Here is a 24,883-nt window from a genome sequence, read left to right on the forward strand (position 1 = left end):
CAAAAAGAAAGTATACCTGTATCATGTTTGATATCTACTCTTGTGCTAAATAGAAAATAAAACAATATGCTTAATTAGCAAATTAAATGTACAGAGCGTGGTAGGTAAACCCTATAAATTAATTTTATAATAATGTATTCTTTGTATAAATTTAGGTTGATTAGCCACCTACTACAACACCAACGGATACGTTTAGCTGTGTAAAATAATAAATATTATTTTATTATTATTATTATATCTAATCTCTTGTGCTCAATAGTTTGCTGCTCAAAAATTGGAAACAACTTTAAAAACAAAATAATAATAAGAAATTGACGTTAACTATTCGTGTTCATATATTAACAAATGAACCATTTTTATTTTACAATTTATTTTTCGTGTCATATTTATTCTTTATATTCTAGTCCGATTGATATGATGAGTAACCATCTAACTATTACCATCTAAGTATGTAATCTAAAAAAAAATACTAATTTTGTGAATTTGACTTCTCGGAATCTTTCAGGGTTTTTTTTTTTGGATCTCAGAAGTTAAATATTACTTATCCACTGTCAAGATTAGTAACATTTTTTAAACACATTTTGATTATAAAAAAGCCAAATCGTTCGCGTAAAGAATCAATAAAACCTTCATAAAAAAAACATCTGATAACTGGAGACAATTTTTTTGTAAATTAAAGAATTTTATGGAGAAAACAACATTTATTTATTTTTTCAATATCATTTCTTTGTGGCTTAAAAAAGAGGCAAGACCTTTATCTAATAAAACGTATGATAATGAGTTCAAGCAACCTACTTGTACCTAATACATCATTCGGGGTAAAATATTTGTTTATTTTGTCTAGAAAATGTTGTGCTATAAATTACTTTGGTTCCTTTTTTTATAAGATGTAAATTTTGAAGCTTCTTTTTTACTCGCAGGAAATTTTATTATTTCATTATTTCATTTTTTCATTAGTTTAAATTTTGATCGAGATGAAATGTTTCAAGAAATTAACATTCAGCCGATCGATAAACTTTCTTTGTGCATCTTTTTAATGTTATAAAACTTGTAAATTTAAAGATTACGAAACAAAATCATAGAAAAACAGCAAAATATAGATATTGCAGTTGAAATGGAATTAGAGCGATTTCGACTCAACAATGGCGAGGACAGAAAAACGGCTGAAAGGAAAATTGGTAGAAATCACGGCAATTGAATAGTCGAGACCACTGTTGCCCTGAAGGTGGACTCTGCAAAGAGTCCGAAACGTCGGCATAAAACATTCGACGTGGATATATCCGAAACTTACTCAATTGATATATCAATCCACGAAAATTATGAAAATAATTAAAAAATTATTAAAAAACTTGTCAGGTAAAATATAATTGTTTTTCTTTCGCCAGTCCGATCCGACGAATGGAAAGACATGGCGGTCAATTAGGTATTTAATATAATATGTAGTTAAGGTGAATGTTGATTTTAAATGTTAATACATATAGTAATTTTTACACGCCAGTATTGTTATCAAGACACTGGAACTTGTATTATTCAAACGGGAAGACGACAGTGACGAAGAACGATGTAGAAATGTGTGTGTTTAATTGGTGGTGCGGTTTTACTAGGCGCCGGCGCTTATGCACACAGGCAATGGCCCCCGAACGGGAGGGGTCGGACCTCAAGGAACGGCAGTCGGGTGTGACTCCCCCCACAAAGGGCGGCAAATGAATTCACTGTATCCAAAATTTTCAATCAGGCCCCTGGTCCGGATAATGCCACTGGAAACGGAGAAGACGGAGGTACGAGCAGTGGATTTAGAAGAGTCGGGAATAAAATAGACTTAAGAGAATAAAAAATTACTGCCATTTGATTGGAATCCCATTGTTAATGAGAAAATATTGAACAAACTGTTACTTTAGATAGCTATTACATCTTGAATCTACCTACGTATCAACGTGATAGTGTAAAAGAAATGCAGCCAACAAATCGACAAATACACAGTTTTTAAATTTTTGTCAGTTTACTTAAGTAATGGTGTCCGATATTATCTGAATATGAATTTTTCACGGAAATATTTCCGACTCTCGTTTATAGGAGTTTCTCCGTGTTAGCTATTCTCTGTATTTCACCAGCCCTCACTACACATACCGATGAAAAATATTATTTCAATACCAATATGTACATGTAGTACGTAAATTGTACACATTTTTGAGACAAATTTTAGACTAGTTTATAAGGAAAAACGAGAAAGTCATAGGGACGGGTTGGGCTGGTTGGATTAAACACAAATGTATGCCATATGAGCTAAGTAAGTGGTTAGGCTCATACTAAATAAAAAACATAAGGTTAGCAATATGCCTTTCGACCTGCACCTTATACTAGTAGTAATTCTAAAAAAGTTGCCAATATTAACTTTTATTAAAAGTTACAATTTATCGAATTTATTTAATAAAGCTGTTAAGAGCCATTAACCTTTATATAATAAATAGTTTCTTAGGTACTCACATCATAAACCAGAAGGGTAAATTATAATACTCGTAGATTAATTCTAAAGTAGATTAATCCTATTATCGGATTTGTACACCGTCTCGTTTTTAGAACTTTTAAGTTGCTGAACCTTTATAATAACACAAAGTGTTACAATTATCATCTCTGTAGACTTTGATTAGTTAGGCCTAAACGCTTAAGTAATCAAAGTCCTTGTGAATCCATTTTATTCTTCTTACTGTTAAAACTACACATTGATAGGTTTCTTAGAACGACGACTTAATCTGGGGTCGAATGCTTCAGACATTTTGATAGTTCAGCTTCGCTATTTTCTATGCGGATTATGGACGATAAGCGTAATTTTTTTTTTCTTTTTATGTTAATTATTCTTTATTTGGAGTTATTATTATTTATATTGTTTTATTTAGTAGTAAGTAATTATTGTTTTAACTTTTAAATTGCGAAAACTGTTAACGGTAAATATTAGCACTGGTATATAGCTTTCATAATTAATTTTTTTCAAGCGCGTACCGTGATGTAATCATATTTTTTTGATTTACTTTCATCGAGTACAGCTCGCTTTTTTTTTCATTATTCAGCGCGTATTGTGATGTCATTTTTTAGTGTAGACAATCATCGCATACAGACCGCGGCTATTATTATATTTTCGTTGATTATTCGTGTTCAAATTTTAACCAGAATGTGATTTTTATTCTGCATATTTTAATTTTAATCTTTGTTAGTCTGGTTGGTGTGTTTAGTAACCATACCAATACCAACTGTAAGTAGTATAAGGTTTAGTAAAATAAAAATGACATATTAGTTTAATTTTTGTAAAATGTAACCACACTTGTCTCGGCATATCTAAAATATCGCTCGCAAGTGGAATATCTTTGGGGGGGAGGGGGCGGTTGTAATTTTGTAATTGTTTTTGAGATTTTAGTTATCCGTCCGCCCCTCCCCTATGATGTGTTCTTAAAATTAGGTATTATACCTACAAATTAACCTTTAGCAAAACACTTACCTATACTTACATGTGTATCAGCTACCATCAAGCCTTCAAATTTCCTTTTTTTTTTTTTTTAAATCTGTAAAGAATAAAAACAACTTAATGTAATATTAAATACTGCTATCCGCAAATTGAACGTTAAAAAAACTGACTTTATAATAAAATATTAAAAAATTTCTACTACTTAGCAACGTGGGAAATAGCAGCCAGCAAAAAAAAAAAATGGTTCCCCTCGTCGCTAATATTAATATATATTATTCTTGTATAAGCTATTATTATTATTTTTATATTATATAAAAATGTATAAGATTAGGACCTAAATCATCTCTTCTGGAGAATAGGATTTTTTTATATGGTTTTGGTGTTCCTAAGCATATCGGTAGTACTTTAACTAATGAATAGTCCATATAAATTACGATCCGATTCGGCTATTAAAAGAAAAAAAAAGAAAATCTAGCTATAAATTAATATTAAAAACATGTACATTTTTTGGGTGTTTTTCTTCATTGTGAAGGGAAAGGGGTGAACTTTTTAAATTTTTGGCCCGCATTTAAGTATCTTTATTGCTACGTAAATAAGTCGGTTCGGCGGTTTATAAGATATCTTAGACCCTGACCATTTAATAGACAAATGAAAATACATTATTGTAATAACGTTATGTTCTTAGAGAAACATTTAAAAATTTAATTTTGGTTTTCTGTCAACAGTTAATATACGCTAACAACAATTATTACAAGTTGAGACTTAATATTAACAGCGCATAAATAAAATATTTCGAAAAACCATTTTCGCGAAGTAACGTGAAACAGTTAAATTGTAAAATATTTAGTTTATTTTATAGTTTTAGTAGGGGAAAACCTGGATGAAGTGAAATTGTAAGTTAAAAAAAACGCTTCACCGACCAATGGAATATTTCAACCGCTAGCGTTATTTTTAACCTTATATAAAATTTGGACTAATAGTACTTACGTCGACATCATTATGCTGTAGAAAACAACCAAAACAAAAATTTATTAAATACTTAAAATGTACACCGTTTGTGGCGAAAATACAAATGAAATGAATGCAGAATGAAAATTGTTGATTTAATATCATAACGTAGTAACCGTCGCCATAGATCAGACAAACTGAACCGACGCGACGCGACGTTGTCAAGTCATCGGTAAAACCCTCCAAAATTTAAAAAAACTGTTTGCCAATATTTATATTTTTGTTCATTAAGCTCATTTAAAACAAAATTATTATAAAATGTTATATATATATATATATATATATATATATATATGTGTATAATATTTACAAAAGCATATATTATATATGTACTCCATTGGCTAACTTGTTCTTCTGTTTAAACTTACTGTGCACAGATCACTTTTTTTTAGTGGTTCATATATTATTTTTTTTTACATTGTATTTTTCTTATGAGCGCGTATCGTGATGACAGATGACATATTTTTTATTTCATTATTTAAATGATTCTGCCCGCTCTTTATACGGTAATTTTTGGTTGCAAATATATATATTTGGTTGCACCGTAATAATATTTATAATTTTGTTTGATTATATTGTAAATAGCTGATTTTATTTTTAATTTTATATAAAACTCTGTGTCAGAGATACTGTCCATAAATATGAAGCAGTTCTAATACCTTAATAATATCATTGACCATTTCTCTCAGAAGGGGTTCAATCTTTCGGGGATCTTTTTGGACCTCAGAAGTTAAATAATACTCATCCACTGTCAAGATTAGTAACATATTTTAAACAAATTTTGATTATATAACAGCCAAGTCATTCGCGTTTTTTTATAATATGCCTAAATGATAAATTTAGTTTCATTGAACCATTTGACAGAGAAGATTGGAGAGCAGCGGCCAATCGAGAGATTGAAGACCAAAAAAAAAATTATGTAGTTTACATAATATAAACTACTTACATACACAAAAAATAAAGTAGGAAAGTACACGAGAATATAAAAAGCTAACAATCAAGTAAACGTTTTCTAACTCTGATATTGTTACTTATATTGTCGTTTATATAACACAAAAATAATCGCTAACCTGGGAGGGAACTGTTTACACACTTCATCCTTCATATTTGGCAAACCTAAATCAAAACTGTAACAACTCAAAAAGTGGGTATTTTTAGTTATTTGGATTCTACAAACGAAGTTGCATGAACCAATAAAACAAATTAAAATTTATCTTGATCACTCTTCAAAATATGGCGCTGTAGGTACCTTTTGTAAAAATGACTAATCCCATAATCCTAACTACCAAAACCGTTGAAATGTGCCTAACGGTACTGGGAATAATTCAATACCATTTGTACTCATAGAAACTTTATTTATTCTGTTATTAATAACCTCATTGTAATTTTTTTACCAAAAAAACTTATCAATATGTATTTTATAAAAAAAATATGACTAAAAAAACTCATAAAGTTAAGACTAATTTGATGCGACGTGTCGTGCCTTTTGCTAAGAAATAATAATCAAGTAAATACTACGAGTTTCAATTTAAAACTTTTAGAGTTTAATTCCATTAATAAGTAAGTCTTATCCACTATCGGGGGAGGGGTTTTTTCCGGCTTCGAGGGTGAAGAAGTTGACTTTTGACTCATCAAAGTACCTATACGGTTCCGGATCTATAAAATTCTACTACACAAGTGATTCGGTTTACAAGAAAAAAGTTATCGTGTATACAGACACAAAAAAAAACACACATCATTAATTGAATCAACACCTTTTCAGCTTCGCAACGAAGCCTAAATACTTTTTTTCAACGCGTGTTAAGTCAAATTCGTGTTTCAACAAAAACATAAATTTAGATTACTAAAAAAAATAAATTTTGTAAAATCACTTTTGTGATAGCACTGTTTTGGCTTCACACTATATAATATTTCACGTTTTATTATGTATAACAACTTTTATAATGTATTATTTGAGACAATTTTAATATCTCCTTAATGCACTAAAATCATACATTTTACATACATTATTAATATTATTATTAATTTTTATTATTTAAATCATAATATTCTTTTTATGTTACAGATTAATATATATATATATATATATTATTTATTTTCATCAAAATTCATTTTAATCATATTATTTTTGTGTGTTTTTAAATGTCCCTATTTATTATAGAAGAATACAATTTCTTACGTTTGTATTATCATTAGATTTACTAATGTAGGTAATTACCTATATTAATACTAATTAATGTAGGTTCTGCTTTTTCTCATCCAGAACAAATAAATGCAGGCGTTCCTCAAGGTGCAGTAACCGCGCCTCTGCGCATCAACTTATCACATATCAGCCAACATTAACTTACACCTCGATTTACTTTGTTAACGACTATCATATCTGCTTTCGAAAAATTTCACCTGTCGACCAATTATTTATATGTCAAAAAACCCTTGCAGTAGGGATAAAATGCAGTTGAATATAGAAAAACATTTAGTATGAATAAAGAAGAAAAGCTCCCAAGGCCTCCTAACGGGAGGGGTCGGACCCCAAGGAACGGCAGTTGGGGGTGACTCACCCACAAAGGTCGGCAAATCAAGCAACTTTATCCGAAATTATCAATCAGGCCCCTGGTCTGGAGAATGCCACTGGAAACGGAGGAGACGGAGGTACGATCAGTGGATTTAGAAGAGTCGGGAAATCGTCATATTATGACAATATCGTTAGAATAGTGTTTGAAAATCCACCCAACGGATATGTTTAACTGTGTAAAATAATAAATATGATTTTATTATTATTATTATCTCTAATCTCTTGTGTCATAGTTTGCTGCTCAAAAATTGGAAACAACTTTAAAAACAAAAGTTACAAAAAGTTTCTTATTATTACTTTTTTTTTCTTTGCAACGATTATCATATCATCTTAAGTAAGTCTAACTTAAGTAAATTACATCTTTTCTTTTTCACTACTTCTGCATAGACAATACACTTATGTTTAGATTTAGTTTCAAGCGCGTACCGTGATTTAATCATTTTTTGTTGATTAACTTTCATTGAGTACAGCTCGCTTTTTATCGACCTTTTACATTTCCTGTTTTTAATATTTTTTTAATATTTTTCTTTATTCAGCATTGACTTTTTTTCAATATCATTTCTCCGTTGCCTAAAGCAAGCTTAGTCCTTAGAGGCAAGACCTTTATCTAATAAAACGTATGATAATAGTTCAAGCAACCAACTTGTACCTAATACATCATTCGTGATAAAATATTTATTCATTTTGTCTAGAAAATGTTGTGCTATAAATTACTTTGGTTCCTTTTTTTATAATCATTTTTTGTTGATTAACTTTCATTGAGTACAGCTCGCTTTTTTTCGACCTTTCACATTTCCTGTTTTAATTTTTTTTTCTTTATTCAGCGCGTATTGTGATATCATTTTTTAATGTAGACAATCATCGCATACAGACCGCGGCTACTATTATATTTTCGTTGATTATCGTGTTTAAATTTTTACCAGAATTTGATTTTTATTCTGCATATTTTAATTGTTATCTTTGTTAGACTGGTTGGTATGTTTAGTAACCATACCAATACCAACTGTAAGTAATCTAAAAAAATACTAATATTGTGAATTTAGCTATTATATTTATATGCATCATTCTAATTATATATTATTTTATTACTGCAAAAATATTTTGTTTCATTACTAGGTTCAATTTATAAAAATCTCAAATATTTCAATACATTATATCAATTAAATTCATATTAGTAGGTAAACTTAACCATCCAAATAATAATCTATTTATTTTAATTTTAACTCTTATGATTATACACCTGCCACCTAGCTACTTAGCAGAAGGTTTGAATACATTTTGATTTTATATATTTTAAAGTTATTAAAGTAATCCACTAGTTATGATACATTAATATATTGTAAAATAATATACAACTACCAGCTACTTCCACAAGCCTTTATAATAATAATTATTTACACATATCAAAACGATTTGTTAAGTATAATATGCAAGGGCACAATTTTTTGTAAATTAAGTAAAGAATTTTATTAAAAAAATAACATTGATTTTTTTAGTATTATATCTCTGTGGCCGCAAGCACTTATTGAGGCATTTTAAAGTTATTAAAGTGATCCATTCAATATATCATACGATTTCATTAAAACCTAATGATATATAATTAAATATTAATATATTTTTAAATAATATACAACTACCAGCTACTTGCAAGTCCTTTTGTTGTATGAGTAAATATTATTATTATTATAACGATATTTTAAGTATAATAAATAAGGGCGCCCGCAAGTGAAAATTCTTTGGGGGGGGAGGGGGCGGTTGTAATTTTGTAATCGTTTTTGCATTTTTAGTTATCCTTCTGCCCCTCCCCGTGGGTACCCTTGATAATACGTATTATAATAGATAGTAAATCGTTCAAAAAATCATGTAACAATAGTACTTACTTTGCTTATGATATTTGTCGAGTGATGGTCTAAAAACACAAATAAAATAAGTATAAGATATACGATATTTTACCAGCTATATAAATTCAAAATAATAATATATTCCTATTTTTTCACACAGCAATTATATAATGAAAAGAAATCTAGATATTATATAGTTTTATTTAGGTTATGATGAAAGAGCATAAAAGCGACAAAACTGTACTGAGCAACTAATTAATAAAAACACTCAAGTTTTCATGTACCTTGTTACAGCTGTTTGTCTTTTGTTTGCACATAAAATAAAAAAGTTTGAAATTTTTGATAACAAATCAGGGGCCAAATAATAATACCATACATAACTGTATTCTATTATAAAACTTAATAAACGCCTAAAGATGTGAACTACCCAAATACTATGCGGTATACTATTGTGAAATGCATAGGTAGGTAAATAGGTATTCATTTTATATGATCTAAAACAACGATAATGAATTTGCTATGATGTGTTCTTAAAATTAGGTAATTTACCTATAAATTAACCTTTAGCAAAACACTTACCTACACTTGAAAAGTTGCATGTCAGAATCTGTATATCAGCTACCACCAGCCTTAAAATTGAAAACGTTTTCCTTTTTTAAATCTGTAAACAATAAAAACAACTTAATGTAAAATTAAATATTGCTATCCGCAAATTGAACGTTAAAGAAACTGACAGTTTATTAAAAAATACAAAAATTGCTACTACTTAGCCACGTGGGAAATAGCAGCTAGCAAAAAAAAAATGATTTCCTTCATCGCTGATATTAATATTATATTGTATAAGTTATTATACAAATGTATGAAGCTATTGACTTTTAATAATCATTTTTATACAATAAAAAAAAGCCATCACAATAGGGCCTAAATAATCTCTTCTGGAGAAAAGGACTTTTTTATATGTTTTTGTTGTTCCTAAGCATATCGGTAGTACTTTAACTAATGAATAGTCCATATAAATTACGATACGATTCGGCTATTAAAAGAAAAAAAAAGAAAATCTTGTTATAAATTAAAATTAAAAACATGTACATTTTTTGGGTGTTTTTCTTCATTTTGAAAGAAAAGTGGTAAACTTTTTACATTTTTGGCCCACATTAAAATATCTTTAAGCTGCGATCTTTGATCTATAGATTTGCTACATGAATAAGTCGGTTCAACGGTTATTTCAGGCCCAGACCATTTAATAGACAAATGAAAATACATTATTGTAAATACCTAAATTATCTTGTCAACTTCGCATCGAAATAAAAATTTTTTAAAAAAACACTACAATATGTTAATAAGTACCTATTATGTTCATAGAGAAACATTTACAAATTTCATTTCGGTTTTTCTGACAACAGTTAATATAGGCAAACAACAATTATTACAAGTTGAGACTTTATAATAATAAAATATGAAGGAGGAATAGTAAGGTTCCACAGAGGAGACAGTGAGGCACAGGGTAGGCTAAGTAGCCTGGAAATTCACCTTTAGACCTAGATATGTGTATTGCAGGCACTTTTTTCTAATTCTATTTATTTATATAATATCTATTTTATAGTTTATGTTTTTTGTTTACATTTTTATAAATGTTTATTTCAGTTATTTATCTTTTTTAGTTTTGTTAGTAATTACGAGATCATAAATATTTTCACTAATTAATAATATGCCATATGAAAAAAATAAAAATAAATAATAACAGCGAATAAATAAAATGTTCTGGAGAAATAAAAATGTCGAGCGGTTTATCAAAAATATTTTGTAAAAAAATTTTTCGCGAAGTAATGTGAAACATTTAAATTGTAAAAAGTTTATTTTAAGATATAGTTTTATGAAGGAAAGCCTGGATGAAGTGAAATCGTAAGTATGAAAAAAAACGCTACACCCACCAATGGAATTTTTAATCGCTATCGTTATTATAACACCTAATATAAGATTTGGACTTAACAATACTTACACCAACATCATTATGCTGTAGAAAAAAAACCAAAAAAATTCGTTAATAACTTAAAATATACACCGTTCGTGGCGAAAATACAAATGAAATTAATGCAGAATGAAAATTGTTAATATTATATTATAACTTAGCAAACGTCGCCATAGACCAGACAAACTGAACCGACGCGACGCAACGTTGTCAAGTCATCGGTAAATCCCTCCGAAATTCAAAAAAAAAAACCGTTTGCCAACATATATATTTTTTTTTATTTAGCTCATTTAAAAAACAAATAGGTAAATTATACAAATTCAATATACAAATGTATTATACAAATTGACAAATAGCTTTTTTAACACAAACATTTTTAATGTATTTCAAATTTGTCAAATGTATTTTAATTTTTAACAAATTTGTTAATTGTCATTAGATGTCTCCATTGACAAACAGTGTGGCCGCCGTCATAGTTATGCCATCGTTTAAAGTTTAACGCAAAAGAAATATTATCTTAAAAAATAACTAATTCAAATATTATTTTGAAAAATAAAATTTAATTACTACAAAAATTAAATATTATTATTATTTTTAGGTATGTGCTCTACAACCGATTTTATTCTATGTCTTTTCCTATAGTTTGTTTAATTCATTAATTATTCTAAACTTATCATGGTTAATAATAAAGGACATAGTAGGTAATGAAATGTTAATTAATTTAAATCACAATTAAATTTAAATTTGTACTAAAGTATATTATTAGGTATGTTCTATAATACATTATGTAAAATATATGAGTCATTTTCTTTTCAATTACTTAATATTTGACTCACGGATAATATCAATAAACTCCTCATTATATTATGTCCTAAGCACGGCCCATTACTTTATTTTATATTATCAAAATATTTAATGTAACGTAGTTTGTTCGAAAAGTGGATCAAATGTTTACTGGCACAAATGTCTGTTGGAACTAAAATACAATAGTGAGGATAAAATAGGCAGAGGAAAACATAGTTGTTTAGAACTTATTTTGTTGGTACAAATATTTCTTGTAGTTTTTAAGGTGATCTTTTTTTTATATTATTAATGTTTTTGGGACAAAATGCTTTTTAGATCAAGTCACACAATTTTTTGGAACAATAGCAGCTGGCACCAAACAATAGAAAATGGATGCCCTGTTATCTTTATCAAAATTGAAGCAAGCGCCATCTTTGACAAACACAATCGACGTTATCGTTCGCATCTCTGAAGCTGGTAACTGGTTTCATATTACATAATATTTAAATTTTTAACTTGAAAAAAAATAATGTACCTACTTCTAAGTTTTAATAAAACAAAAATCGGTCGACTTCATTCCATTTTGTGTAAAAAAAAAAAAAAACTAATCAATTGTAAACCGTAATATTAGTTGTGTTGACCGTTATCCCATGAACGGACTACGTCTGGCTAAATCAAAAAGGGTAAGTGGCCGATCAATCAATCTGTGCTGTCGCTGGTTAATCGTTTGTTTCATTAAACAAGTGAGTGAGTGTATTATCATAGATATCGACTCTTTCAGTATTTTCACCCATTTCAACTTCTGCCAGCGATACGACCAGGATTTGTTTTGCGGCTGTGATTAAAATGTTAAAACTAATATTCCTAAAATTGTGCAGTGTTTTTATAATATAAAAACATAATACATATTTTGAAAACTTGTTACAATCTGTCAAACGTCTTTTGGTTACACCACTGACCGTTGCACGTTGATCCAGCGTAATCGGTATTAAAACTCATATTTTTTTTTCTAGGTACAGACCGAAGCCTATTAGACTACGTTAACATGGATCTGCTTCCGAGTCGACTGCATTTTATGGAAAACTTAAGGTACGGCAAAAAAAAGCAAGCTATTTATTAGCTGTTTTTCTGGTTTTTGTTCCTTGATTACCTTATCAGAACTTAAAGCATACATCAATTCACAGACCTTGCTTCATCCTATTTATAAACCGTTTAATGTGAAAATAAACTATAGAAAAATGTAAATAAGTTGATTTTCACATTATATGACTATAGATTTTTAAACGAAAAATGTTTTGAAATATTGTTGAAATTCGGTCGTCAATCCGCTCAAATAATATTTTATTCCAGCGGCGTCCAAACTTAAGAAAAAACTTCTTGTTAAAATAGAGAGACAAAGAGAGAAAGATAAATAATCCAAAAAATGCAGAATACCTTTGTTCACCATTTAATTTATTTAAAGCCGTTTTATGGAGTGTCGATTAAAAAAAAAAAAAAGGATGTTCCTAATGTGTGTATAAATATATATATATATTATATTTTACTTGTTTTCCATATTAAATTAAATAAATTTGATTACAGTGATTTTTCTTTTGTGTCTTAAAGCGGGCAGCTTAAACATTGTGACTTAGGCCAATGACAGTTGGTTTATTCATTTTGGACATGACGCCAGACTCCGGCAGGCATTAAATTATGTCACATTGACTGAAGAACGTGAGACGTTTAAGGAATCTTTGGATTTTTAAAAATGGCCTGTATTTACAGAGTAACGGCTCAGGAGAGGTAAATAACATTTTAACTATACTTTAAATCATCACCGCATTAAAATAAGTTTTCAACTTTTCTGGCTTTTTTAACAGATTCAATGAGCATTATCTGAACTATAACAATACACTTTAAAGGAAATTTTAAAAACTATTTATCAATGTTTAGTCAATGTCCAATTTTTTTTTTCTAGGTACAGCTGTTAAGTTCTTGTCGGTCATCATGTAGTTGTATTCCATCAAATGTTAAGTAAGATTAATAAATGTTATTATTACTTTGATATGAATATAGCAACAATATACATTGCACACCAATATAAGAAACATCAATTATTTTTGAACAATAAAAAATATTAGTTTTGTTTTCCCATCAGGATGTTTAGTAACTTGATATTTTGTTGTAGTAGTGTATAGTTAAACGTAGCCATTTTATTTATTAAAATTTTGTCTATAACGCCTAACGTTGCACATTGCAACTTAACATAATAAAAACTTAATTTAGAATAATAAGAAGTCCTAAAATTTTAATAATTATTTGAATAAATACTTTAAAGTAAAAAAAAAACATTTTTGACATTTCTTAAAAGCTATATTGAAATATTGACTAATTTAAAAACAGTTGGTGGGTTCATATTTAATTTAGACGCCTGGTCAACATATCTATTCTCTCCAATTGTCTTAGCGGGACAATTGATTATCCTGAATGACGTCTCTTTGAAATGCTAATTCCCTCTCTGTTTCATTATTCTACCTTTAACAAGTAACGCCAACATAAATAATTGTTTTTCTTTATTGTTAAGTTAGTATTATTTTTAATTATAATTGTGAATAGTTTTGTTAAATATTATTCAGATTGTAGTTAATAAATATCTAATATAATATTTTAATTGATCTCTTGACGTCGCATAAAATTATAGTGTATGCGCAGTGTTAATTTTACTAATTGAAAGTACCAAAAAATGTTAAAACATCGGACAATCGATTTTTATCTAAGCGATACATTGTATTCTAACTATAGAATAACTTAAGCAAAAACCACAAAAATGTTAAGAGTACATTTAAAAAAAAAGTCTACGATACTTCGTTCAAAAGTTTTGTAGATAACAAAATATCTAAATTGAACATTTTTTTTTTTTTTCAGGCTTATCACATTTTTTTTTGCAATTTGGTGATGTGACATATTTTCCATAAGATAGCCTGTCGCATCAAGTACGATCGAATTTGAAATGATAAAAAAAATCCAAAATAGGAATAATTTAATATTTTCAAAGTAAGAGATGGATACGGTAAATATTTATTAACTTCTATTTAATGTATATAATACTAAATTTAATCCGATGGTACTGGATACGATTGCTGTACGATGTACATATGTGTGTGTATACATATATAAAATTATTATTAACTTCTTTTGTATAAATTATAAAACTAAAAACATGTTTTGATTATGTTATTGTTTTTTTGCACAGGTAACTGAAAATAGTAGAATATTATGCTTAGACTGAAATTTACTGCATAGAAAAAAAACAAAAAGGATTGAACATGACATTGACTTGAACTACTTTTTGGTAATTTTGTATACCTTTATTTTAAATCAAGTTTAATTAAAAACCATCCTAAAGATCTATTAGTTTTAATTGTATCTTTGGGACGATGTGTAGCATGATAGTAGCAACTAAATGAAATGTGTTTGCATCAAATCTTCGAATTTTGATGGTGAAATTTTAAAATATCAAAAAGATACTTGCTGTTTAGATATTAGCCATCGTAGAAAGAAACCACAATGTCAACATGGCGTTTATATTGATATCATTTTTACCTGCTTGTTTAACAAAAATAATTCTACTAGTAGTAATTTTTTTTTTATTGTTTCTTATAGCTGTGAATACTTAAATTCAACGTCCAGTGCCTTGTGTTTCAATCGTAAAAACGGATTTGGAGCGACTCTTTCAAAAAAACAAAATTTCAAGGACTTGCTTTAGCAAAATTACGCAGTACCCATCGATGGAAAAAAATGGTCACACAACTTCAGCGATCACCAACAATATGGGTACCATAAAATGGGCTGGAATACAGAATGAGTATAAATAAATAGCCGTTATTCTGTATTTCATCACATTCTACGGTACTGTATATAAACAATGTCCAAGACGAAAGAACAAATGATAGTTATAAAACTTATTTAGAAAAAAAAATACACTCAGGATAAGTGACTTTAATCTAAACGAAGTAACAGGATGAATCTGAATTGAATGCCGTATTTCTAAAGTTTGTCGCATTAATAAAAACTGGATATGTTATGACGCTATAGAAAATGATCGTAGAAAAGTACTCATATTTTATTTTCTCATTGAATGATGAGAATATGAACAAAATAATTGATTGTATATTTTGTCAAGTTCTTATTGTGCAAAGTAATAGGTTACTATAAATTAAATAAATACATTTTTTTTACAATTTCTATTATTTATCGTCGAAGACACACGTTTTGGTGCCCTTAAGTCTAAAGAATAGCCAAATGGTTTTGATAAAAATTAATTTACCTTAAGATTTATAAAAAAAAAAAAACAAATAACTAGCTTTTATATTAACTTATGATGGTTATCTTAAAAAAAGTACCATCTCATTAGAAGAAATATTTAATCCGGCTTCATCCTTTATCGTATGTGTATGCAATTCGTTATATAAATATTATATTTTGTAATCGTAACTACTCAGATCTGAGTAGGGTTAAGATACCTAATACAAGGTATTAGAGTAAAGTTGTATAGTTTTTTACTATTTTTTTACAAATGCATAAAATATTGTGTAAATATAAATAATATAAGCATTACTATGTTAATAATTAATTTGTTGATAACTTTAAACTTTAAGGATTACTTTCTAGATGTTCTAACTTTAAACTAACGTGTTATTGTTAAAAAATTACATAAACTCAATGGATAATTTTTTGTGTTAACAAAGTTGCTCTAAAAAATGAATTATTAATATTAGAGTAATCCGATGTAAATTGATAGTAAAATTTAAAAATATTATAATATTAATTGTTACAAAAAATAGTTTTGCCCAAAAGTAACTATAAATGAAACCAAATTGCAAATCAATTTACTAAATTCTACTCGCTTAGCGCTCATACTTGAGATCTAATCTTATACTTGATAACTAACCATTTTTAATTGTTATAAATATTTTAAGTATAAAGTGAGAATTGAATTTGATAAAAAAAATCTAATGTGTGAATACGTGTTGGATTAATTTAATACATTTATCATTGTTTTTTTTTTTAAATACTACAAACTAAATTAATTTAAATTTAATTTGATCATTTACAATGTTTTTATAAATATTATGTTGTTTAAATATACCATCGTTTATGTGATCAACATTTTTTATAAATTTGTATACATATACCATACAACTTAACATAAGGTTAAATGGACCATTCTTTATATTTATGTATATATATATATTTTTATTTTTGGACATAATATGTTTTTAAATTCTATGAATTCAAATGTAATGAAAAAAATTATGTATGTAGTAAATTTTCTTATTATTTGTTGAACTATACATGCGCTAGGAGTTAACGGAACCCTACACGATTTACCTTCCCTATACTTTTGTCGGGTTTGTTCATTGACGTTTTGGCAGGTTTTACTGTACATACACATTTAAAATTTCGTTTTTCTTTTTAAATTATCAAACAATCAAATTGATTGCCATCAAATATTAGAAAAACTAAATTTTAAAGTTAAGTCTATAACTCTACGAGAAACAATGATTTGTTTACTTTAAAAAATATACGTACTAATTATAATTTATCTTTAGTTGTAAATATTTTAATGTCTACTGCAAATTCAGTAAAATTAGATTTATTTTCTTGTAGTATAAGTGACATTAGGTCAGCATTTAGTGTGTTGTTGTAAAAATGTTTTTGTTAGTTTGTAAATTTTTCTTATACTGTTCTTTTTTGTCTATATTGCTGTAGTATTATATATTGTAAATGGAATTAATTCCGTAAATATATAAATTTAAAAAAAATATCCTTATGTAATATATGTACAATGATTTATGATTATTTATGTATTAATATTCAATGCTAAGTTGACGTTTGTGATGCAATAATAATAAAAAGATATCAAATTTAATACTCCAAATTAAACCAAAATATTATTTACGGCGTTAAAAAAAAATGTATATTGAACCTTCTGACAACACTATATAAAGAATATATTTTCTGTTATAACTTTTATGTTAAGCCAAAGAAACACAAAAATGTTAAATTAACTTTTTTTTTGAAAGCTGAATAATGAATATTACGTCTATTGCCAAGTTTTTTTAACATTATGTATTGAACACTTGTGCTGTATTTTAATTTTTTTTAACTACAAAATATAATATGTGAAATCTTATAATTTCAAGCTAAACTGATTAGAATGACTATTATTGATTTAATTTTAATTAACGTTTAGTAAATTTTGAATATTTACCCCAAATAGTTTTAAAATTTATTATTATTAAATAGTTTTTTTTTTGTTATCTAATAATTTGTTACTGTCTATTGCTTGTATTGTTACTTTATATGTCTGTAATACAATAAATATATTATTACAGAATACCTACCGCACTAATATTCTTAAAGTATCGTTTATTGAATAGACGTACATCCATTATGTGAAATTATAATAACAGACTTTTTTTGTTGTACACATGGTTAATATATTTATTTACTTACTACTTTAAATTTCTAGTAATATCACTTTTATCGATTAAACTAATGTTCAAAAGTAGACATGTTTATTTTATAAACAAACTAAGAGCTTTTTAATTTTAATAAAGGCTAGATTAAAGTTTTTAGAAAATGTAGTTAAAAAGTAAAGCAACGGTCAATAATTAACTGTGATATTTTGATAGTTAAATTACAGAAATGCTATTATTTTAGTACATATTAAAAAAAAAAATTACATTGGTCACAAAAAATTGAAACATTTTACTTTAAAGTTGTTTTGCTTACTTGTGTATAATTTATTTTATATAAAAACATTGTACCTAAATTAATGTGAATTAAAAAAAATAAAACTATCTTCTATTTGTGCTCAGTTACAAAAATATTTGTATGTTTGTTTTTTTTGCAATCCTTTTTTTGGCAGATAATTTATATGATAGAATTAAATGTTTTAATAATTTACAAATCCTATAGATTTATTAATCCTATATCCTAAAATTATCACAATAGTTAATTAAATTGAACATTGTTGAAACATCATAATTTCTATATTAACCCCAAGCCCACAATTACATTATACAGGGTCCGGCAAAAAAACCTCCCCTATTTATAAATGGCAACTGTGTGAGTTGTGGTGGTAGTACAACGGTGGAGGGAGTATCGATCGATAGCTGTATACATGCCATTTCCTCTGACCTAAGATGAGGCAGAAGTCTGGTACCAACAAGATGGAGCCACAACTTACACTTTGCGGCGTTCACTTTTAAATTTCGGGAAAGTCCATAGCTCAAATAGTCCGGTCAGGTGATGTCTCCTTGCAAAGCGAAAAGACGTCCAGGAAACAACTCTCTTAAGATTGCTAGGGAGCGCCACTAAGTGTGACCTGTGGCACCGTCTTGTTGGAACCAGATTTCTCCTTCATCGTGATTCAAAGAAAACTGGTTTAGGTTAGGTCAGAGGAAATGACAAGTATACCGCTATCGATCGATACCCCCCCCCCCTAGGGGAGGTTTTTTTGTCGGACCCTGTATATAAAAAAAAAGTTGTTTGTGTTAATTTAAGAGAATAAACATGGTTATTTAACACAAAAATGTATACATTCTAAAAATATGTTTAAGCCGATCACTGTGATCATTGACTTTTCACTGATTTATGATTTTTGTGTTCGGGCCCAAGTTGGAGCGAATTTTTCATCTAGTAAGCCTTTAGATGACAAATCTTACATGAAAGATATACATATGTATTCATTTTTTTTTATAACCGTTGAAAACAACGCGTTCAAAATGTTTTTATTAAAATATGTAGATTTTTTTTATAATAATTTAAGATTTAAATACATTTTCTGCGATTTAATGTACTTTACCAATTGATTTTAAATATATAAAAACAATTTTTTTATCAATTTAAGTTAGAAAAAGTGTTTTTATTTTCTGTTTTTATATTGTGTTGTAGAAAAAATTCTACTTAACAATTGATTATTGCCTATTTATTAAGCTAAAAAATATAATAAAAGTAATAGATAAAAATGTTTGCCCGTAATTAGACGGTCTACGAACATTTTCCAAACAATATTATTCTAAATCTTAAAATTAAAAAAATAGATTATCAACTGAGTTGAAACCCTTTTTAAACAAGAAGTACTCATCAAATCAAATTAAAACTAACATTTCGAGTTAGTTATCACTTCGTTAGGTTCAATAAACGCAAATGATTGTACTTGTCAAATATTAAAAATTCATATCTACCAGGAACGGTTTGAAATTTAATAAAAAAGGATTTGTTGCATTTTTTAAAAGTTTTTCTTGTGTCATAAAATTGTGACCATTCATACGTATTTACATGCAGTTAGCTAATAAGCACTAAGTAGGTAATTAATAATATATTTACCTAGCTCTGATATATATATATATATATATATGATTAATTTATTCATTCAACTATTTAAATTGGTGGAAAAAAGTGCCTACTCTAAGTTCTTTAACGTTGATTATATATATATTACTTATCCGATTTTTATTTAGATATAAAAATAATAAATACTATAATGAAGTATCTTTTCTAGTTAGCAGGACAAATATAAAGTTTCCATACCGCTATCGGAAGGTTGTTTAAATAACATTTAAAAATTATTTTACAAAAACTTTTTGGTCAGTATTTTTCTGCTCGCCGGAAGAGGTATTCAATAAAGATCTGATAATTAATAATCATTAGTAAGTTTTTAAATCATAGCTCATTAAATTAGGGCTCTCTGAGAATTATCTCAGACCATTTTCATCTGATATCAAATTAATCGGGGCAATTCGTTAAGGATAAGACAATATCGCTTTCTCTTAAAAGTAATATATATATATATATATTTGTTTTTGGAATTAACTTTTTCTTATCGATGATATAACATGTTTTAGCTTCGTAACCCAGAAGATTTTACTTGTTTTTACAATGATGTATTTTTATTTAATCAATCAACTCTATATTTGGTATTCGGAAATTTTATAGACAGCCTATCGACTCTAATCGTATCCACCCTAATAGTAAAAATTAAATCCTAAGCACATAATAGTCATTGGGTACAGTGCATTTATGGATATTTGTATTTTTATCTGTGAACCCACACTTAGGTACTCACTATCTACTACTAATACTTTCTTAATGTGCTCGGTTAGGACTGTAGGTACAGCCGGTTTGAACCTACCGTCCGAAGATTCGCATCGAAGCGTTTGTCCATAGGGGATTTTATCTCTTTCGGTATTAATTCCCCCGTAGACCCGCGACCTCCCCGTCCCCACTGTACCGGCTCACAATAGGTAAGTACTCGCTCCTTTGCTGTAACCACTCGAGCATAGCCTTTGCGCGAATTTCGGCAACTCTCTGGGCGGGTAGGTATTGATTATTTCCAAGTCGACACACAAAACACAAGGCGTGTGGAATAATTGGAGACTGCGAAAACTCATCTAAAATCTACACCGGCAAAAGGGTTTTTCCCGGGGGACGGAGGTCCAGGGGGGGGGCGGGGGGTTCAATCAAACGGAAAATATTTACACGGCTGACGGCGTAAAAGACCGCCTTTGGCACCCGGGATCGTTGCCACTGTAATCCCACGGGCCACGGGTCACGGATGACGCAAAGGCCCGGGCAAATCTAACAGAGGCCCCCCGGGGTCGCGACCCGGAAACGACCGCCACGCGCCGTCGACCCCAAAGGTCCCGTCCCCCCGGCCGGTCCGGGGCCGCCCGATGGATTTGCCCGGCGTTCCTATCCCCCCGATCCCGCCGTCCAGTATTGATCGCCGTGTCACGGGAGACGCGACACGTGCGTTCGCTGACCCGTAGAAGGGTCCCTCTCTCGGAGAATTATTATTATAAATAATTACAATGTGTACACAGTGTGTGAAGTGTGTATGGAACACTGCTGTTGACAGCCAAATGGGCTGAGCGTTTATTCTATGCATCATAAGTAAAACGCAAATATTGGGTTCCCCGAAAACCAGGACACGTTAAAATATCCCTTCAATTCCCAGTTTTTTTTTCTGATTTTATACTATACAATTTTTGAAATTATAAATTGAAATCTGGGATTCGAGAAAAAATAAATAAAATAGTAATATAGATAGCAATTTCTTTAACTATAGGGTAACGCTTAAATATTGAGAGTGTATTTTTCTTACAAAATTAAAATACTGTAACAGAAATGTTGCATTTCTACTACAACGTGCACTGTTGGCGAATTCATACACATAAGCAATGAAATTCCGTGCACGTCTATTTGATTTTAGCATGATGCATAGATCCCTCGCATTGTTTAAATAGGTAAGGTGGTTTTCCTTAATAAAAAAAATAAGTTTGACTACACTCAGTATGATTTTCAGACCTTTAGCCGGGGTCTCAAGACTTTGATTAAAAAGACTTTTCTTGTTGTTTGTTTTCATTGTGAGTCCTAAAACGATATACTCGAAAAAGAGAAATAAAGAAAAATGTTGCACACCTTCTAGGGTGCAAGGATTTGTGATATTTTTGCGTTTGTCAACTTTTATGGATATTTACTACATGTAAAAAGTATTCGATACAAGTTTGCAAATAATAATTTAGCTATTTTTAAAAAAGTTATAGCTAGCGAAATTCACTTAGTAACAGAAAAATACACATTCTAATATTATATTAAATACCTATATGACTCAAAAGCAAGCAGTCATGTAATTATTGTAACCGACACTTATCTATGTATATGGAGGAGACTATGGAGAGCTAAACCCGATTTAATGGGTTTTTAGGCATTTTTATTCTTAAGATATGTGTTTTAATTAGCTTATCAGCGATGATAATGACCTCTCTGGTTCACAAGATATAACTTAAGAAATAACTAAATTTTGTAGACAAAATATTCTTGATTACATTCACTTAACGCGTCCAATGCGTTACAGGGCTGACAATTATTTTTATTTTAATATCGACTCCATAAATCCCACCTCTGTTACAAATTTTTCATAGCTTTTCAACGCCATTTTTGCAATAATAAACAATTACTGTACAGTTTATATAAATGTTAATATTTTCAGAAAAAATATACATATGTATTCAAATACCTACCAACAGAATTCGAAGAAACTTATTTTCTTCCTTTCTAATCGTGATATTTCAAAAATGCAAGTAGTCTTGAACAGTTTTTGATCATTTTTCAATTGTTTTGAAAGCGTTAAAACGTCAAAATTAAAAAAAAATTGATTACATTTCCTAGGTAGTGAAAAAAAATAATGTGTGATTAAAAGTATTATAAATATCGCTTCTAAAGCTTTTCAAAACCAGAAAAAAAGTCATCAACGATAACCAAAAAGTTGGTTAGCGATTAACCGAATCTGGTCACAGAATTTCTCTGGTCAGGCAATTTCTTTTTCTTTTTTTTTAATAGCCTCATAAGTTGTAAACATTTTATCAAAAAAAAGTAAACAAAAATGTTCTACTTTTCTTTTGTGTATAAAAAATAAAGATTCGTCAAGAAACCATCTCACGGTATGTAGCGTTTCGCCTTCAATGCCCGTTTAGCTATGCATGATGTATAAAAATAAATACTAAAAATACTGAATTATTTCTGTGGCCCGCTTTGAACTGGGCAACGATAGTGGAATGAAAAACTATATTTGGCGCAAACAAATTTCGGCCAAACTGTGTTTTGTTTACAAATTTAAAAAAAATAACTAGACGCTTTAGATAAAAAGTCCAAGGTTTGTTTTGGACTCGGGGAAAATATTTTCAACAAAAATAAAGCACACTTACCTTCAGAAATTTCGACGTCAACAAAATGTTCTTTTAGCTTCGATGCTGAGCTGAGATTTTATTTATTGTAGTGTTAATCAGACTTGACTGGATGATAAATCAATAATTATCTCTTATGTTGTCCGTATAATTATCTCAATTATCTAAACAACTAAAAAAAGCTAGAGAAAATCTGAACCAAATTAGGATTTAGCAAAATAAAACAAACAAAAAATGTAATAAATATTTGAAGGTTCTTTTTCTAAAAAAAAAAGGTAAAACACTTTTTTCAAACAGTGTTATTAAAAATACAACGGTATTTAAATAAAACCTCAAATGATAAAAATGTAATTTTTTGAATAGTTATTTTCGTTTTAACGAATTTAACAAACGAATACAAAATTAATTAAATACATTTCCAATAATGATCTACTTCATGTTAAAAATGGAAACAATAATAACACGGTAAATAGCAATTTATCAATCAATGAAGTATTTTTTGTTAAGTCAAATAAAAATGTATTTCAAATTATTCATTGTTTTCAAAGTATTATTATTTGCTGGTTGAATGAAAAATTACCTGGTTCAGACGACCCAACTACATGCTAAGTACACTCTTGTTAAAAAACAATTTTAAAATACATTAATTTAAATTAAATGTTCAAACACGATCTCAGAAACTTAACCAAATGATACCTATGTAATTGCTTTCTCGTACGCTTTAAAATAATTTTTACAAACCAGCTGTTGTATACCAATATTTTTTTATATGTTTAGACATAAAAATATGTTAAAAACATAGTAAAAACACCTATGTCAATATAAACAGTTCATAAATCGAAACTAACAACATTTTAATAATATTACAACCTATACAAGTTGTTTATTTTTTTTATAAATACTACGAGAACACAATTAATACTTTTTAAATTTTTAATGTTTTGGTTTTATTGTTAACAAATAATTGTAGAGAACCCAATAAACTTCTCCCTAGAATACAGACTTGCTTTGAATTATCTATGTAGCAATAATAACTATAATACAAATTACAATAACAATAACAATGGTAAGTTATAAAACTTAATAAATACAAAACTAATATAAATATTGTTTTAAAAGTTTATTAAGAATATTAAAGATTATTTGAACATTTTTTTTTAATATAGGTTGGTATAACAGTAAAAAAATTAAGTGTTTTTTTTTTTAATTTTGTATTTCGAGTAATTGCATTATTGCTGCTGATTAATTTGTTTTAAATTTATTTGAAAAGCATGAAAAATAATTTTGTATACAATATATTATATTTATATATTTTACATTTTTTTTTACACCATCTAAATAATTTATAAAACTTTTCAAAGCATTTTTATTATTTATACAAAACAACTCAAGGCCGTAACTCAGCCAAACTTTCGGGGGTGGTTTTCAAATTTTCTATTATACCTTTAGATTAACTATTATTAAAAAAAAAAAAAATACTAGTGTAGTCATTGACAAAAAAAAACTTTGGGGAGGGTG

This window comes from Adelges cooleyi, unplaced genomic scaffold (genome assembly GCF_023614345.1).
Source record: "Adelges cooleyi isolate 19-005CV unplaced genomic scaffold, UGA_ACOO_1.1 ACOO_flye_CR_arks_rails_tigmint_CR_PRNA_247, whole genome shotgun sequence".
Lineage (NCBI taxonomy): Eukaryota > Metazoa > Arthropoda > Insecta > Hemiptera > Adelgidae > Adelges > Adelges cooleyi.